At 41.5% G+C, this 19,850-nt stretch overlaps 1 protein-coding gene across 2 annotated transcripts in view; it reads left to right on the forward strand.

The window, feature by feature from the left end:
• LOC143435565 (uncharacterized) overlaps positions 1-19,850 on the forward strand; it is a 274,667-nt gene that overhangs the window by 242,617 nt on the left and 12,200 nt on the right. Inside the window, exon 1 of one of the 2 annotated variants that reach the window (XR_013105997.1) lies at positions 16,717-16,802. The exons of the other annotated variant lie outside the window; for it this stretch is intronic. The gene's annotated coding sequence lies outside the window, so the exon portion shown is untranslated. Of the gene's footprint in view, positions 1-16,716; positions 16,803-19,850 lie in introns of those variants that run through there. 2 annotated transcript variants of the gene reach the window in all.

Below are 19,850 nucleotides of genomic sequence, written 5' to 3' on the forward strand. Positions count from 1 at the left end.
GCTCCTGTTATGTTGTCAAAAAACAGGAGCTAACAATGAGATGCTGCAAGGTAAAAAAAAAAAAAAAAAAAAAATTAGTTTTATAGACAGACCAAATTTACAAACCCCCTTGGTAGGAGAACAAAGTGGCCCAAACCAGAAACAGAAAGGCCTTTGATTGCAAAGGAGAAAGTGATTTTAAAAAGTAGAAAATTGCAGCTATTTCTATGATCAAGGGAAAGGTAGATGTTATAGGTTTATGGTCAGTCAGTTAACATACCATGAAATATTTTATGGTCAATCAATTCTTGGAACAATGGAAACAATTTACAATGTGTAATTCACAAGATTATTGAGAAAGAACAAATCAGAAGAACAACAAAACCTAAAACTAAAAAAACAAGTTGTCCTCTAGTTAAAGATATGATCAAAGTCTCATATCGCTTAACTAAACAGAAAAATGGCATCAGCTGTCTCTTAACACTTGTACACTCACTTTTGCTCTGATAAAGCATAGGGTATCACCTTGTCCACAGGAATGAATTGTTAATCGGTCTGTGCTGTGTAGATGGTGCCTGGCAGATGGTGCTAGTCAAGTGTCCAATCAGGTGCAGAGTCAGTCTCAATCTTTAAGAAGGTTTCAAAAGGTGCTTGTAAAATGGAGACTCTGGGTAGTATACAGGAATCTGAAACAAAACAAAGCAGAGCAAAACAAAACAAAAACAAAAAACAAAAAAACAAAAACCATTCAGGGTGAGTCTTCTCCAATTTTAGAAGCACATTCTTGGACACACCCAGATAGATGTTTGTGTCATTAATCTTCAAGGGATTCTAGAACTAGTCAACCTGAGGGGTGGTTAATCTTCATTAACCACCACAGGAAGTACAATACAGAGTAACTGAGCATAACAGACTTGACAGTGTTGGGGGCAAGTTAAAGAGTTCTTTGACATTAGAATGAACTGGAGGTCCCAGCTTCACTCTTAAAGTAAGAATTTCCAGACTGCATTGAATACAAAAACTTGGCATGCTGTGATTCTAACTTGGCTATCCTGATAGCCTTTTGGAGATTTCTTTTGTCTCTGTTCAGTCCCCTTTCCATCTCGAATCAAGATTCTTCCTAGAATTTGTCTAGAGATACTAGAAATGAGATACAGGGGTCAAGGAGAGTGGATGAAATGCTTCATTTTTATCGGCTCCATGGAATAAACAAAATGCATCCATACAAAGATATAACACACACACATACACACAGAGGGAGAGTGGGTGGGGTGGGGGTGTCAGATACACAAATATTCTGTTTCAAGAAAGGCCAAAATAAAAGTGACACATGTGTATTGAATACTTGTTATCTGCCAGACATTAGTTTTCTTTAAACTCCTTTGGCTACATACAATTGTTGTCCTCATCTTATAGAAAAGAAGTGGAATCACTTTACCAGGGTTTGGTTAATCACTGATAGATATATCCTTTGAATACAGGACTCCAGCATTCACACCCTTAATGTGACATTTATTATGTGACCAGAACAAAGTAAGCCACTTGGCAAAAGCACACCTGGCCTCCTGTCGTGGACAGGATCAGCATCAATTTCAGGAGAAGCAAATTTTTTGGGCTAATGTGTTTTGTCCCCTATTGCTGGAGTAGTCAGTTTGCATACCAGTGACTACCCACAGGGTCTGGTGCTGAGCAGGTGCTCACAGCCTGATGGATGAATGAAGGATTACCTGAATGAACAAATTACAAAGAAATTAAAGAGAATTTGCGTCTCCGTCCTCAATCAGAAGCAGAAAAATGGGACCTTATTCTGCATGTTATGCATGAAAATGGCACTTCCTTTCCATTGCGTCTGTATGGAAATGCAAACAGGTGTTAGAGATCTAGTGTTACATTTCAACAAAATCCATTTAAATCAACATGTCTGGGCTCGCCACAGTTCACTGAGTGTGGAGTGTAGCACAACAGTCAAGAAATTAGAATGGTTTTCCCTGGGAGCTCAAAGAAATGCAATTTGCATAGAGGATCTACATTTTAGAGACGTGTCTAGCAGGGGATACCTGGCTGAGCATGAAGTAGATTTTAAATTAGACATAGTAAAATAAAGTATCCTCGAAATCAGGGTCTGTCAACTGCCCAGACTAAATAGTTACTGTTATCTACCTAAATAAAACAAAAACAAAAAGACTAAGAAATGTCTCTCTTTTGAAAAAATTTCAGGTCTTAGAAGCTATAAAAAGTAAAAGCTGGGGTGTGGCTTTTGGTGATTATGATGTTCTTCTAGATTTACAGTTGAAGCAAATCTGCCACTTTGTTGGGGGATTTCTACAGAAGGGAATTGTGTGTGTGTGTGTGTGCGCTCGCACGCTTGTGTATGTGTGTGCTCACAATGCACGCATGTGCAATGACAGTATGTGGGAATTTTCTGTGCCTAAAAATGGTCTGGGACTTAAAATGAATCTGAAAGTTACGGTTAGTATAATTTAAAAAGTATGTTGGTTCCACAGAGAGGTTAGCATTTTCAAAGCACATGTTTTAAAAATATGAACATGTTTAAATATGAACAGTCTCTGCCTTCAGGAACACAAATCTGAGAAAAATTAATTCAAAGGATGCACATGAATCTCCAAGACAGAACCCGAGACCCCATATAGCCCTTACTGTCTGCCTCGTGCATGTTGGATTTATTCTGTCTTCTCATGGAGACCTCATGGGCTCATGAGGAAGAGAGATCACATTTATTTGCTCATTTGCTTCATAGTAACTAGCCAGGTGTTTTCCTTATAGATAGAATTCCAAAAAAAAAAAAAAAAAAAAGTAGAATTAGTTTAAATGAGCTTCAAGCTTAGCATGTGAACTGTGAAGCTCTGTAGATCCCTTTATGAGTAAAGTAAGAATATGTGGGTTTAAAGTGTCTTCTCCAAAATTTAAGTTGTGAAACCTAAAGCTAGCACTGACTAGACATTTAGCTTAGTGATAGAGTTTCTCAAACTGTTAAGTCAAAATATCAATAAATAAGTAATCAAATAAATAAATAAATACTTAAAATCACTAAGGAGATATTAACAAGTGCATCCTTGGAATGGTAATTATGGTAGTTAGCTAGGTAGATATTAATCATGCTTGGAGGACCATGAAGCTGGACTCCTAAAAAATGAAGGACTGGAATAGTGGAACATTAATTACCACTGAGAAAGATAGAATCAGAGTCACATCTTTGACCCTGAATTGCCTAAGAGATCATTAATAGGTAAGTAGTACACCTCATGACAGGAACGCTAAACCTTGTAAGATCACTATGTATAGGAGGCTTTCCAATAAGGAACAAAGATACTCCACTGTCTATTCTGATAAGCATCAATCAGAACAGGTCCAGCACTAAGGCTCTCAGTAAAATCTGCTTGTTCCACAGTTGGTGAGACTTTTTTTTATCATTGCAATGAAACACTCACCCGAAACCACTTCAACAAGAAAGGGTTTATTCTGGCTCACAGTTTGGGGGAACGTCTATCAAGGTTGGGAGGACATGACATCAGGACCATGAGGCTGCTGGTCACATAGTGTCTGCAATCAGTAAGCAGATAGTTATGAATGCTGGAGTTCATCTTGCTTTCCTCTTTTATTCAGTCCAGGACCTGGGTTTATTCAATGGCACTGCCTAAAATTTTGTGTGAGTCTTCCCATTTCAGAAAACCTAATGATGATAATTATTCACAGATATGGGCAAAATTCATCTCTGAGGTGATTCTAGGTCCTGTCATGTTAACAGTTGTGAGGAGCCGTATTTGCCAAAAGATGGTGCAGGCTTCTGCTTCCTGGTTCTTCACGGAAGCTTTACTTGAGAATGCGCCTGCGCATGGCGCGAAAACAGAGTATGACAATTGGATGAAAGATTTGAGCCAATGAGGGATCTGCACGTCTCACAAAGCTCTATTTAAGCAGCGGGCTTTCTGAGCTAGGGGTCCTTCCTCCACCTCACTATTAAGAGAGCTGTTTAATAAATGCTGTCAGAAGAATCCTGAAGTGTGGCGTGCTCCTTATCGGCGAGGCTGCGCGCTACATTTGGTGCAGAAACCCGGGGTTGAAGCCGAAAGTCTCGGAGTTTTGACCAGTAACGAAGGACCCTGTAAGCTCGCAGAGGATTCAGAACTGGCAGCGCGGAGAGTCTAGACGCTTTTCTGCAAGGTATGGTGGATCTTGTTTGGCTTACCATTGCTCTTTCTGTTTGGGTGGCGATAGTCCTTGCTTGTTGTTTGTGTCTTAATGATTATCAAGAGGGGAAAGAGTGCACTTACCCCCTTCCCCCGCCCCCCCCCCCCCGTGTTTATAGGAACTGTAAGTCACAGGTAGATAACTGTGCTAGTTCGCCCACTCCTGTAGATAAAGGAAGCATGGGGAAACAGCAAATAAAGCCGCTTCTCGCAGTGATACAGGCGTTGCTGCAGGAAAATGGTTTGAAGATTCCGGGGAGGGTTTTGATTAATTTTTTAAAGGAAGTGGAACGAGTTGCTCCGTGGTTTATTACTACCACCGGATCCTTATCTAAGGACACCTGGGATAAACTCGGAGCTGACTTGATTAGTGAAAAGGAAAAAGGGAAGTTAAGACCAAGGACATGGCAAATATATAAAATGGTTAGAGCTTGCATAGAAGACGCTAATTGCCAAGAAAAAGTGAAAGAGAGACAGAAAGTTTTGGTGGAACAACAAGATAGCCTATCAGAAGCAGAAAAGGGAGAGAGCGCTAATAAGAATGAGAAGCGGAAAATTGGAAGCTGCTGTGAGAAGGAACCAGTTGTTGGGTTCCAGAACTCTCAGCGGAAAATTGGAAACTGCTGTGAGAAGGAACCAGTTGTTGGGTTCCAGAACTCTCAGCGGAAAATTGGAAGCTGCTGTGAGAAGGAACCAGTTGTTGGGTTCCAGAACTCTCAGTGGAAAATTGGAAACTGCTGTGAGAAGGAACCGGTTGTTATGAGGGACGTTAAAGTCTTGGGGTTCCAGAACTCTCAGCGGATAGGGCGGTCAACCGCAAGCAGAGAAAAGGAGGATACCCCAAAAAGGGATCCTCATAATAAAGTGAAATTTAGTAACTTGAGAATAGATTCGTCCTATTCCTCATCTTCAGAGGAGACGTCCTCGGGGGAGGAGGAGGAGGACACATCATTAACTTCCTCATTGGAGGGGAGTTCCCCTGAGCCTTTCAATTCGGAGGAGCAGAGGGAACTAGAAGAGGAGGCAGCTCGTTATGAGAGATATGGCCGGGACCCGCCTTACTCACCAGGGTATGTCCCGTCTGCAGAGCTAAGCAGAATGATGATGTTAATTGATTTAACTTTCAAAATGGGTGTGATTCTGAGTTGTATAATATTTTTCTGGATAAAAACTCAATGTAAAGGTTTTTCTGGTTACTGGCTTAAGGAAAGGCTAATTGGAAAAAAAAGGTTTTTCTATGTGTTTTCTGATGAGGTCATTAAGGTAGTAGTTATGTCTTCCAGAATTATATGGATCAGACATGACAGAGGTAGGCCTCCAGAACACTAGATTTCAGAGAATCAAAATAATTATCTAGATACTAAACCTTGTTTTGAGATTTGTATATTGCAGAATACACAGCTTTGGAGAATAAATCTTATCACCTGCATGTTCACTGATGTCCTGGACTTCCAGCTGGATGCAGTTAAGACAGACCAGATGCTTTCAATTTACCCTTCCCCTCATTCCTCTTCTAAAAGTCAACACCCATGTTCAGCTTGAAGTTAATGAGGAGTCAGCGCCCCAATTCCCTGGACTTGGGGACTGAGGTGGGGGTAGCGTTATTTGGCTGCATGATCTTTGGGGGAGTGCTGCTTACCCTCTGGTTGCTCTGCAAATTCAAACAACAACATCAAAAGGATAAAGTGATGATCACGCAAGCATTGCTTGTCGTGGAGCAGGAATATCCCCTCAAGCCTGGTTGAATCTGCTTAAACAATGAGACGCCATCACTTAATAGGATATCCTGAGGGCTCGTGTTCCCATTGCACCAGGTATCCTAGTGGTGGTCCTCCACACTTCCCAGGGCTCAGGTTCCCATTGCACGGGATAAAAGGTGTGGAGGGTCTCGTACTGTTTAACTGCCTTGAACGCCTACTGGTAGAACGGTGGGTTAGATCGGCGACCTAACAGACCTTGATTGTTGTTGCAGTTTAATAAGGAAGGGGGAGATGTGAGGAGCCGTATTTGCCAAAAGATGGCGCAGGCTTCTGCTTCCTGGTTCTTCACGGAAGCTTTACTTGAGAATGCGCCTGCGCATGGCTCGAAAACAGAGTATGACAATTGGATGAAAGATTTGAGCCAATGAGGGATCTGCACGTCTCACAAAGCTCTATTTAAGCAGCGGGCTTTTTGAGCTAGGGGTCCTTCCTCCACCTCACTATTAAGAGAGCTGTTTAATAAATGCTGTCAGAAGAATCCTGAAGTGTGGCGTGCTCCTTATCGGCGAGGCTGCGCGCTACAAACAGTCTATATGAGCCTTCACATAGTGAGCCCATAGAAAATCATATAAAGTCTTCTCACACCATAGATCAGGAAAATGGTTGCTGGCCATAGTCTGCCCTCATTTCATAGGTATGTATTCTACTCTGCCTTGTAATAAATAGTACTTCAACACTACTCTCTGCTATTCATTTGCCAGGGATCACAAGGACCACCAGGGGAATCTAGACTAAGATCCCAGTGATATCTTAGTCACAAAACTTCCTTCCATTGAGAACGAGATTAAAATTCTTAATTTTTTTTAAAAGGCATCTTCATATAGCAGTCAGATGACTTGTTTTTGCACTTATAATCATGTGAAGACAGAGTCCTTCCCCTTGGAACAATGTGGCACTGAGACATCATCTTGGAAGCAGAAAGCATCTTCTCACTGAATAATAGAAAGTACCAGTGCCTCGCTCATATACTTCTTGCCTCTGAAGCTATAAAAAGTAATTATCTGGTTTATTTTTATGAATTAAGCATCCTTGGATATAATTTCTAAAGCACCAAACACTGGCTACTCTGAATGACCTCTCTAATTAGCTCAAAAGAATAAATACCAAACATGGAAGAATGAGGGTGGGAGGAAGTACTAGTAATGACTGGCCATTTTGTTCCCGTGTATGTTAGAAGCAACCATAAAGCAATAGATTGAAGTGCATCACTTAGTTGAGACTGAAAAGCCATGTTCCTTAGCAAAAGTGGTTCACTTAGCATCAGTGACCCTATATACAATAGTATAGATGCTTCGGTTGGTTTACTGCTCTCCCTCTTCTGACTTCCACCTGTAAGGATGTCTCTTGAGAAAGTATGATTACATAGAAAAGGAAGTATTTCATCTGTGTGTATTAGTTATCTTGCTGCTGTAAAGTTTCCAGGATTAGTAACTTCAAGAAAGAAGGATTTATTTTTGCTCACGGTTTTAGTGTGCAGTCCACCATGGTGGAAAGGTCAATGTGGCAGGAATTTGAGGAATTTAAGTCACATTCTATCAGTATTCAAGAAGCAGAGAGCAGTAGATGCTGGCATTCAGGTCAGTTTCTCTCTCTCTCTCTCTCTCTCTCTCTCTCTCTCTTTTCTTTTTTTTTTAGTCTACTATCTCAGCCAGAGGAATGATGTTGCCTACAACTACTGTGAGTTTCCCCTAATTTAGATGACCCCTCACACGTTTATTCAGCACCTTGTTGCCTAAGCAATTCTAGATAGTGTCAAGTTCATGATGATACTGTCTCAATTAAACTTGGAACAACTTCTTGACCTTGGTATATGCAAGAACACTTTTCATTTTACAGGTTTTAACAGCCTTAGCTCTCTCCCATGACACCTCTTTTTCTCAATTACGATGGTCTATGCCAAAGCACTCTACTACAGATCTCATTTTTTTCCTGATGTGTTTTTCTGGACGTTATTTGATTAATAACTGTTCTAATGTCCTTATTAATTATATCTTAAAGCTGTGTTTAAAGGAAAGAGAGAGAGAAAGATGGGGCTTGAAGGTGTTGAACATATGGGGTTAGAAAACTAAGCCAACTGCTGGTAGGGCCTCTTGGAGGATAGCCATGCCAGACTCCTGTCTGTAAACACATCATAGCATCAGTAATAGAGTCAGGCCTTGGTGCCCTCCCATGAGAGGGATATCAAGTTGGGCCAGTCATTGGACCTCCTTTCCTTCTGTCTCTTCTCCATTTTTGTCCCTGCAATTCTTCTAGAACTTCTGGGTCAAAAATTTTGACTGTGGGTTAGTAAACCTGTCCCTCCACTTGAGACCTTGTCTATCTATTGGAAGTGGACTCTTCAAGTTCCTTCTCCCCACTGTTGGGCATTTTGGCTAAGGTCATGCCCATTGAGTCCTTAGAGTCTCTCACATCCCGAATCTATGGTACTTTCTAGAGGGTCCTCCTACCTCCCATGCCCTTAGGCTGCATATCTCCATTCATTCTCTTGGCCTTCTGGGCTTCTCTTCTGTCTCCCTGCCCCTAGTACCTAATCCTGTTTTCCTTTTCCCCTCTCCTTCCCCTCTCCCACCCAGCTTCTTGGGCCTGACATGATTATTTCCTTCCCCCTTCTAAGTGGAATTGAAACATTCTCATTTAGGCCTTTCTACTTGTTACACTTCTTATGGTCTATGGGTTGGACCCTAGGTATTCTGTACTTTTTGGCTAACAAGAAGATACTTACACCCAATCATTGAACTGAAGTCAGGGACCCCTATGGTTGAATTAGGAGGAGGACTGAAGAAGCTAAAGGGGAGAGCAACCCCATAGGAAGACCAGCAGTCTCCACTTACCTAGACCCCAGGGAGCTTCCAGAGTCTGAGCCACCAACCAGGAGCATACATGGGCCAGTCCAAGGCCTCTGGCACAAATATAGCAGAGGTCTGCCTGGTCCGCCCTTAGTGGAAGAAGATGAGCTTATCCCTGAGAGACTTGAGGCCTTAGGGAAGGGGGAAGCCTGGTGGGGGAAGCACCCTCTCAGAGGCAAGGGTGAAGAAGGATAGGATGAGGAACTGTGAGAGAGGGGACCAAGGTGGGCCCAAAGACTGGAATGTAAATATATATACATTTTTTTCATCAAGTTCCAAATTCACATTATATTATCATCTATTCTCAGCAGTTCAGTTCCAATCTCAGAGGACAATTTTATGTCCCATTCCCAAAACTAAGTTCTTCCCTTAAAATTTTTACTTTGAGCCTCTTTTAAGAAGTTATCTCATCAATCTTCTTCTCTTAATTCTGAAGTTTCTTTCCTCTGTTTGTAGTGAACTTAGACACAAAGCATATCTTTACATAAAAAAAAAAACAAAAACAAAAAAAACAAAAAAAAAAAACAAAAAAAACTTCCTGAAACCTATAAAGTTCTGCCTAATGTTATGTTCCCCATGCTGGCAATAGAGGCCAAGGCCTTTTGACTTTCATGTGTGTAAAGTCAATGGTCTATATTTAGTGGCCTTTTTAAAAAAAAATGTGGTTGCTTAGTGTGTCCTCAGTCAATGGTAGTAAAATCAGGAGGCTCAAGCTCACAGAACTGTCTGCTTCTTTCTGCACATCAATTCAAGCTTTGAAAATTTCATGCAGTTTCTATTTATTTTCTTTTCCTGTGGTGGGGTTTGTGAGGAGTGAGAAGACAGAGGAGGTAGACATGGTCCTTCCCTCTCTCCCTTTCTCCCTCTCTCCCTTACCTCTTCACTTTGGTCCCATGTGATGATATACCAGACGATTAAAGCTGAGAAGGAAAAGGAAGGCAGTGAGAACAGAATTTCAGCTAAGACTCATTATGCTTAGTCCTGAGAAGAGTTTAAAAGTCTCTCTTTCTTCTAACAGGATCACAACACCTAATAAGAACACAATTTGTGTTTCCTAGCTCCATTTAGTCCTTCACCCACGTTGCTGTTTTAGGCATCTTTGCAGAGAACCATCTCTCATGAGGCTCCCATGATCTGTTTCAGATGACTCATTCTTGTGGGCCAGTTTTGGTTCTTCCACAAGACTCCTATGTGCTCCGTGGGAAATCTACTTTCATCCTTTTGGGTGTAGGGTCTGGTATATGGGCTAAGCTGGAAGCAGTAGCAATCCTCTACTCCCCTGTCAAAGAGGCACAGACCTTTTCCCTCTGAATTACTCACATAGGTACCAGACACAAGGCCAAGGTCTCACGGAGTACAAATCAAGCTGTCTATATGACCTGTTGACTTAACATGACATGGGAAGCTCTCTCCCCCAATTGTTACTATAACTTATCCTCTGAAACATAATTCTTTCATGTCTTTAATGAGGAGGAAATTTTTTTTTCATATTTTGAAATTTATTTATTATTATTTCTTTACTTATTCATTCACTGCCTTCTCACAGTCCCCCCCTCCCACAATCCTACCCCCATCTCCCCTTCCCTTCTCCTCTGAGAAGGTTGATGTCTTTTTGGGTATCCCCCACCCTGGGACATCAAGTCTTTGTGAGGCTGGGCGCATACTCTACCACTGAGATCAGACAAAGCAGCTTATTTAGAAGAACATATACGAGGAACATTTTTAAAGCATGCATTACACCTACTTTGAAGTTTCAGTGAAACAGCCAAGGTATCTGTCATCTTAGGTTATTTTTCACATAGCTCTGAAAATGGAAGAATTTGGGGACAGAAGGACACACCTAGACTCTTAGTGGCCTTGCTTGGTAGAGAGATCATTGCCCTGAATATACTCTCAGAAAAGAATGAGTGCTAATACATATTCATGTTTTCCTGACACCTTATCCACTTGGAAATTGGTTTGCTCAGTGATCCTCAGGTAGCATAATCTTAACCACAGTAGGTTCCCTCTCTTATAAAGATGAGTTCATGTTGCTCATGTCCTATCAGAAGGCGTCATTTGAAAAAGAAAATGTTCAGGGATTTCTTACAATTTAAGAATTGAGGAAATAGCAATAAATATAACATTCGAAGCGGAGGCAGTAACTTGCTTCAGGACAGAAGATCTTACATTTTGTCAGGGTAGTGGATTGTCATTTTAACATATACAAAAATCTGGATTTTTTTTTCCTGTCCAGTATTTCCCTAAATATCAATCAAGAACAACATACTTTGGTGGTAGCAGTGTTTGTGTTTGTGAGGGGTGAGGAGGCTGTGTTGGGGAAGCTGTGGGAACCAATTTCTATTAACCACAGTGGTAAATCCCCCATCTCTAAAGTAAGATAAACACATCTGTCTTATACTCAGTCTGAAAAGACTTTATTGCCAACATAAGACTCACAGCTGGATTAATGGAAAGCCTTGCCTTAAAAACACCTGTTGTGTTTCCCCAGCAGTGGAAAGGAGTTTGCTTCACTGGGAAGTATGGAAAGAGAGAACTTTCAGAATGGCTTTGAATCTGGGCTAAATTAGGAGGGCAGAGGGTTACACAATAATGTTTGTTTTGTTTGTTTGTTTGTTTGTTTGTTTTAAAAAGGAGGCATATTGGGTAAGAGCATGTACTGCTCAGCCAGGGGCTTGAATTTGGTTACTAGGATCAGCATAAGGCAATTAACAACCATTCTATCTTCCAGTAACTCCAGCTCCATAATATCTGAGCCCCCTTCTGGCCTCTATGGGCACTGCACTCATATGCCTATGCAGGCACACACATATACACAAAATTAATAATTGTTTAAAAAAATTAAAGTCAGATAGGCAAAAGACTTGTGTAGAAAGAAAGACTAATATGCCAACGTTCAAACTGGGTTCAAAGAAGATAGAATTAGTATAGGAGTTGGGCTGAGCTTGTTGCGGATGGACAATGCTGGAAGAAGAGGCACTGGGTTTCCTTACCTGCTTCCCCATTGGATGACGTAGAATATCTGTAACTTGCCTGTGCTTGCCCAAGCTGTTTACTTTCCCCAGAGCACATTTCACTAGTCAGTATATCTGGGGCCAAAGCTAAAGTCTAAGACTGTCTGCAAAAGATGGAGTGCTGGCTGGCAATCAGTTTCACCAAAAGATCCAGTTCCTGTCAGTCTGCCGCCACACAGGAGGAACAGGCAGCTGGAAGCAGGAAGGCAGAAAGGTATAAACAGAAGTGTAAAGTTTATGTTCTACTCAGCTAAAGAGGAATTTTAATAAAAAGGTACACAAAATTATATCACCTTTCTACTTTAAAATGTCCCCAAGTCTAAGGTAAGTATAAATTCAATAGTCCAACACCGATGCCCATCACAACAGGCATTGCCCCCACCCCTTCTAAACTTGAGTTTTACTTGTGCACTGTGTGCAAAGCACAAGTGCTTCCCAAATACTGCCATAATCACATCCCATAGCTTTATTTCAACTCAGCTGCCTTTACTGTCCCTCTTGATTTGCATAGTCTCCACACTCCTCCAGGCTATCTTTCCTTTGACCCTCCCTCATTCTCCATATCTTACTTGGCTTCCACAGCTCTCCCCACTGAGCAGCTCTCCCCACTGAGCAGCTCTCCCCACTGAGCATCCCAGCCTTTCTTTGTCATTTCTTGGGCGTATACTGTGGTGTTTGCTACACTGTGATTTTTTGATGGTTTCAATGAGATCAGATGGCCTGATTCCTACCATGGACCCTGCCACCTACTCACCTGTGACCTTGAGCTATTTACATAATAAGCTCCCAGAAACTCATTTTCTCATTTTATTGTCTGAAACAAATGAAAATAATAATGTGTGCATATGTTACCTAGTCGTAATGGACATTACATGAAGCAATGCATATAGAACATTTAAAACAGTGCTTGAAACACATGCACTTTCACTGATAGCCGCCATTAATCACAGCATTTATAGGGCCTCGAACGCCCCAGGCTCAATAAAGAGGGAGGAAATATGTACTCACTCCTCAAAGAATGCCATTGGATTTTGTAGTATTAAAAACATTAAATCTTTTGAAGGAGAGCTGAGAACTACTACCAAGAGCAGAGGACACTAGGACACAGTCATTCCCTGGCGCCCAGATCCGGCTTCCTGAGAGCCACAGTACCTTTCTTCAGCTCGACAGTAAACCACATCGCAGCCAGGAGCAGCCTAGGACCAGGGAGACAACCTGTTTGCAGGCCCAGAACTTTCTCCTTTTAGAAGAGAAAATGGCAAATAAATAAATAAAATCTGTATAAATTTAAATAATTGGAAGGCAGCTTGACTGAAAAAGACGCTTTTCTTTTTCACCACAAATGTCACCATCTGGACTTTTCCTTTTTTAATTTCTTTGGGACCTGACAAGTCACTGGGCTGATAGAATCACACCCAGTCAAAAATGACAGACATATCTCAGCAAGTTAGGGTGGGCAGAGTTCCAGGGTGGCCAGTGAGGACCCAGAAACCAGTAGAAGGGCATTTTCAACAGCTCCCCAGAATGCAGGAGCTTCTGAAGTGTGAGCCTGTGACATACACCCCCCCACACACCAACATACCACACCACACAAACACCTACCATACACACACATATACACCCACCACACACATGCCATACAAACACATACCACACATACATGCCACATACACACACATACACACACCATACGAACACATACCACACACATATACCACATACACCATACATACACACACATACAAAACACACATACTACACATACATGTATCACAAACACATATATCACACACATATACCAAAAATATACCACACACACACACACCACATACATACCACACACATACACACTCACCATGTACATGTTCCCCAGATAGCATTCAACTAACCTGATAGCTAACTCATTTTCAAGTCATGTAAAGGGTAGGAAAAGCCAGTAAGCAGACTGTGTTGCTATTAAAAACCCCACACATGGCCACTGTTTCTCTATTTATGTTGGCTTCTCCTAAACAGTCCTTTATGGATGGAGACAAGAAGAATCAAAAAACACCATTACACTGTTGTGTTGGTTAACTGAGGACATTTATGGGGTTACAGATCAGCAGATGGATTTAGAAAGCACCACTGATCATCACTACTGACAAACTTCAATACATTATTCTTGTTCTTTCTATCTGACTTAAGTGATGATTATTTGGTAAGTTTAACAAATATTTCTCCTTAGGTCTTAAGGACAGCACTTCTACAAAACAGAAAAATGTACTATTTTTCCAATGATCTTCTAGTGGCAATTTTGAAAGCTGTAGTTTTCCCTATTACTCTGTTTGTATGAGTCTTAAGATGAATGCGTTACATATACACATACCTAAGCATGCGTATATTCCTTTGACAATTTTCACAATGTGATACTAGGAGCTTGAGTCCACTGGGACTATACTTTTCAACCTTAAATGTGCCCATGAGTCCTTTGAGGAACTTGTCTAGATGCAGATTCTCATTAAATCATCTACATTTCTCAGGAGCCAGGAGAAGTGATATCAGTCCATAGTCCACACTCTTAGTAAAAGACTAACAAGCAACAGACAATGGTTTTCATTATAGATGATTGAGTCTTTTAGGGCATGCCCATACCAGTCATTGAACAGAATAGTATCTTTCTAATTCCCCGACTTTACCTTCTATTTGTACCCTCAGGGCCACAGCCTGCTCCACCTCTACCAGTCACTTGTAACCTAGGTTCCAAAGAGCTTCCGTGTCTCTAGTTATCTTTTCTGACTGTCGTTAAGAATGTGTTCAGAATGGTGCATTTAGCATGCACCTCAGGACCTGGGCCTTTCTTAAAATCCTTTTATGGCTTCCCTTCATTTTTAGGATAATATGAGAAGTTCTTTAAATGGCCTTCATAGTCCTCTCTCCGCTTCACCTTCCACCACACTCCCTTCCCATCACTAATTTGTCCACTGTGCCTTGGAAAGTTTGGCTTCTTAGGTATAGAGAACTTCTCCCCAACTCAGAGATTCATCCCTGACTTATCTACCACCTGGCTAACACTTTTTTTCATTTTTTTTTTTTTTTTTTTTTTTTTTGCTCCCTGGTCTCCCACACACCCCTATTCCAAAACTCCACTTCAGTTTTTAGACCATTCAACTGTTTCCATTGAGTGTTGGGTGCTTTCAGGGGACTTTGTCTTTTGCCTTCACGATATGTATGAATGCATTTCTTCCCTAAGTGTTCCACTCTAAACTCTGTTAGAGCAGGAATGATGAGTGTCATATGTGTCACCAAGCCACCAGCACATGGTACACAGATGGTTATTAGTGAATGCTGGAGAAAGATGAAGGAATGGGGGTACAAAACTGAACTAATTACTGAGGCTGACCAGTGGTTTATAAAACAACAGCTTATGCTGAGAGCTTCTCTGTGCTGGGGAGCAGACAGTGGGGTCAGATATCGGACAAGGGTAGAATATGGGGATTACTAAACTTGGAAGGTGTTGCACAGAGAGTAGACACTCAAAAGGCAGGCATAGGAGTAACATTCCAGACAGAAGTGGAGAGGCAAGCAATACCCAGGTACCGAGTCGTTTATGTTATGGAAAGTAACTTAAAGTTTAGTCTACAGGTGGGGGTTAGAGTAGGCTAAGTGGTTTTAGATTTGGAAACAATGTAATGAAATATGTCATAATTAAGTTTGTTCTTCAGCAACAGCTATGTGAAAACAACATTAAGGATGGAGGTAATCAAGATTTGAGACAGAATGGAATAGAAATTATTTTTTTCCGGGTAACATATGAAGCAAAATGAGTGTTAGTATAGAAACCAATAATGTGTCTTTGCCCTTCCCTGAAGCTTAAGGCTATTAAGTAGGCTCCATCAAACAGCTACACAGACATTGGATTGACAATGACTCAGAGAAACAGGAGCCATTAAGAATACATCACTCACTCATTCATTCATAAAGAACATGTTGAATGCTTACTTAATGCTAGGTACTTTAAAGGTCCTAGACATGTTATAGTGAACAGCTGAAAGAACCTTACCACCATACACATGTATGGCTTAGATTCCACAGCAGACAGAAAATGAACAGAGATAACAGGCAAGAGTAGAAGCAGGCATGATGGACTTGAAGATGGACAGACCATAGAAAACACAATTTCAGATAGCGACTTAGTTTGGGGTTTTATTGCTGTAAAGAGACATCATGACCACAGTTGACTCTTATAAAGGGAAACATCTAGTTAAGGCTAGTTTACAGTTTCAGAACTTTAATCCATTATCATCATGGCAGGAAACATGGCGGCATCAAGGCAGATGTGGTTCAGGAGAAGGAGCTGAGAGTTCTACATCTTGATCCTCAGGGAGCAGAGGAGACTGTGTGCCTCACTGGGCATAGCTTGAGCAGAGGAGACTTCAAAACTCATCCCCACAGGGACACACTTCCTCTAGCAAGCCCACACCTGTTCCAATAAGGCCACATCTCCTAATAGTGCCACTTCCTATGAGCCAAGCATTCAAACACATGAGTCTATGAAAGCCATACCTATTCAGACCACCACAGATAATGTGGTATGGTCACTTTGAAAACCTGATATTTGATCCAAGATGAAAGAGATAGGCAAACGTGCCACGTGACCCCTTACCCTTAGAGCTGTATCCTAGAATATAGCCCTATAAGCTATTTTGAAGCCAGTGGCCCAGTTTCATGGCAGCAAGTCACAATTGTGACACAGAATGGTGGTATTAATGAGTGTGACAGAGAGCTTTTAATGACAAGATCTCTGTGATGCAATGTCATTCTGTATGTTGATGGCCTACCTTTTACCATCCCAATTCATAAACTTCCAGCTCTCTAACTCAAAGAAGAAGGAGGAGGAGGAGGAGGAGGAGGAGGAGGAGGAAGAGACGAAGAAGAAGAAGAAGAAGAAGAAGAAGAAGAAGAAGAAGAAGAAGAAGAAGAAGAAGAAGAAGAAGAAGAAGAAGAAGAAGAAGACATGTAAGTATCTAAGGATGAGGAGATTGATTAAGACAGGAATACAAAGGGTTTCTTTTCAAAATGACACTTTTCTCATCAGAGTAAGAGGATGAGAAACCCACTTAAAACACAAAGTAAAGTATCAGTATTATAGTTTCTGCATCAAGATAGGAAAAAGAAACAGATGTTTCCTTTCAGCAAACAAGTGGGAGATACTGGGGCCTAGGCATCTGCATCTACTAGCAAGTATACATCTTCTCCAGTCTGAGTTGTGTCTTCAAATGCTAATAGCACTGCAATTAGTAGATGACCTTACCTCCGATTGTTCATGTGTTACCTCTTCCCTCCACCTCCTAAAGTTTGTTGTTAAATTTGTGGTACATTTTACAATGAATGGCACTGGAGGATCAACAGAATGGGACTATCCGGAGATTAGATTGGACAGACTCTTTAGCTGTTATTCCTTTCCAAGCTAGTACACAAACAACTTAGTTCTCAGAATTTAGTAAGAGATAGAGGATGTGGCAGTCATGAATGTGTAACAAGCATATTTCTTAATATGGGTATTCTTTAAACCCATCTGGGTACCAGGTATGGAGACTCAATGCTACAGTAGAGCCTCTAGCAGGATAGCACAGAGACAAGGGTACAGAAACACCTCTTACTATGTGGACACATGTTACTGGAAGTCTGTTGCTTCTGGGATAAAGAGATTATGTTGATTGAAGTCTAGGGAGAGTTGATGAAAAGCATCATGATGCAGAGAGCAAGTCTGGTGTTCTAATGGGGAACAAAAGGAGTGGCAATGCATAATTTTAATGTCACACCACCATCTCCCAGACATAGTAGGTGACTGGGCCCACCACATTACTAAGCATATCCCAGGAAGCGTGACTATGGATTACTATTATTTTAATAAAGTTTCTGATACTGACATGAGTTATTTGAAAGTCAATCGGGTCCTTGGTCCAGTTAAAACTTTGCAAGAACATAGTTGTGTTACCCAGATGTACTTCATTTTATTGACCTCAAACACAATACACACCAAAGCGAACAACCACAATGAAACCTAATGGTCAATGCTAATCATGGTATTCTCCTTAAACCTGATGACCTGTAGTCATTGAGGCCATGCCTAGGAAATAATGCCCATGAGCTTCCACATAGCCATGCCCTATGTTATCTATCCCTCGACTCTATCCTCCAGTTCTCCTCCATCTCCGGACTTCCTATTGGTCTCTTGTCTTCACCCCTAACCTCTCTGGGACACATGAGAAGTCAATTTCTTCAGCCTTATTTTGATTTCTCCTCTTTGTTGGAGAAATCAAAGTTTGTCTTACTTGACACACAGACCCTGAGACTTTCCTTTGTATGAGGCCTATCTAGAGAGTAGCTATCATGGCTTATGGGAGAAAGAAAGAGAGGAGAAAGAAAGAGAGAGGGAGGGACAGAGACAGAGACAGACAGAGAGAGATGAGACACACACACACACACACACACACAGAGAGAGAGAGAGAGAGAGAGAGAGAGAGAGAGAGAGAGAGAGAGAGAGAGAGAGCTCATCTCTGATCCAAACACTAGTCTTTGCGAGGTTTGTTTTAAAGCTTCGGATCCAGGAAAAAGCTACAAGTGTGACACTGATGTGTCTTTGAATCATATGCACCACTATCGGGTTCCCCGTCTATAAGATATAATAATTGCTCATTGTTCTTCCGGACCCAAACTGCCATGATTTGAACTGTCATCACTGGTTGCTGTTATCTGCATTGGGGGGAACTAAACAGCTTCTTGTAGGCAGTGAAATGTGCCGGCCTTTTGTCTGCTTCCTGGCTTTCTATGTCTCACAGCCAATATGACACAGGATAATGGGCAATTTCTTTTTCAACATCTGTACTCATTTACTCCATGGCAGAAAACCCTGGAACCTCATAGATACATGAACATCGGCTTTTATTTCCTACATCTGGAGTTGGTGTGTGCCCACTGATACTGCCCTGGGGCAGCTCAACCTATGTAATTCTGACCCTGGTGTGTGTCTACCCTCTTTCTAAATTGAAGACACACTTGGGTGTGACACTGAGAAAGTCCTTTGACAAAGCGCAAGTGTGCAAGCATTTTTAAAAGCCTTTAATGACTCCCTGCCCTCACGATAACATTTGTTTACTGCCTGCATTAGTCTGGTGCATTGGGAAAAGCCACAAAGCTTCAGAGACATAGCCCAGTCAATGCTTCGGCTTAGGTGTGTTAGGTAAACCTGGGAAGTGAGCCTAGTTAAGTGTGTCAGAGTGCTCTAATGCACCTAGGGTTCGCCTCTGTCTTTATTTGTCAATAAATTGTTCATCAGCAGTTGTGTCTTTGGCCACATGTAAACCACCACATCAGGCTTTTCAGGATGCAAGGAGTAACAGAGCAACTTGACTCATGATGTTTCACAGAGCCTTAATTTGAGAAACAAAATTCAATATGTATGGATGAATGGCAGGCATATAATGAATGCTTGATGTGTGTGTGTGTGTGTGTGTGTGTGTGTTGGGGGTGGGGTGGGGGTGGGGTGGGACAAAAGGCGAGAGCAAGCCAGGGAGAAATGGAACTGAGATAACAAGTTACAATCTGTGATTTGACCTGTTCTCCACCTGCCTAGCTGCATATTCATGTCAATTCTCCTCCAGTTACCCAGAGCAAGCAACGAAGAGGAAAGTTCTTTAATCATTTTTTTTTTATTTTAACTGAAACATTTTCCTTGCAAGTGGAGAGAGAACAGGTGCCTAACGAGTCCACATGATGATTCACAAGGTAGTAGATATCACCACAGATATAATTAAACTGGAAGATCAATGGAAAATTCCTTTTTGGACTCTGGCCAGGTCTACATAGCCTGGGATCCAGCTAGCTGCATTTATGCACAGGCAAATCCAGAAGTATGTACTCACGCAGGTGTGCCCAGCAATATCATCTCATGATAAATTAAACAGCCACAGACTTGCACATCCAGTAGGACTTATTTGGGAAAACACCTCGATATCTATGTACAGTTAACAACCCTGGGCTGCAAACATCAGCTGATAGAAG

This window comes from Arvicanthis niloticus, chromosome 1 (genome assembly GCF_011762505.2).
Source record: "Arvicanthis niloticus isolate mArvNil1 chromosome 1, mArvNil1.pat.X, whole genome shotgun sequence".
NCBI classification, from domain to species: domain Eukaryota; kingdom Metazoa; phylum Chordata; class Mammalia; order Rodentia; family Muridae; genus Arvicanthis; species Arvicanthis niloticus.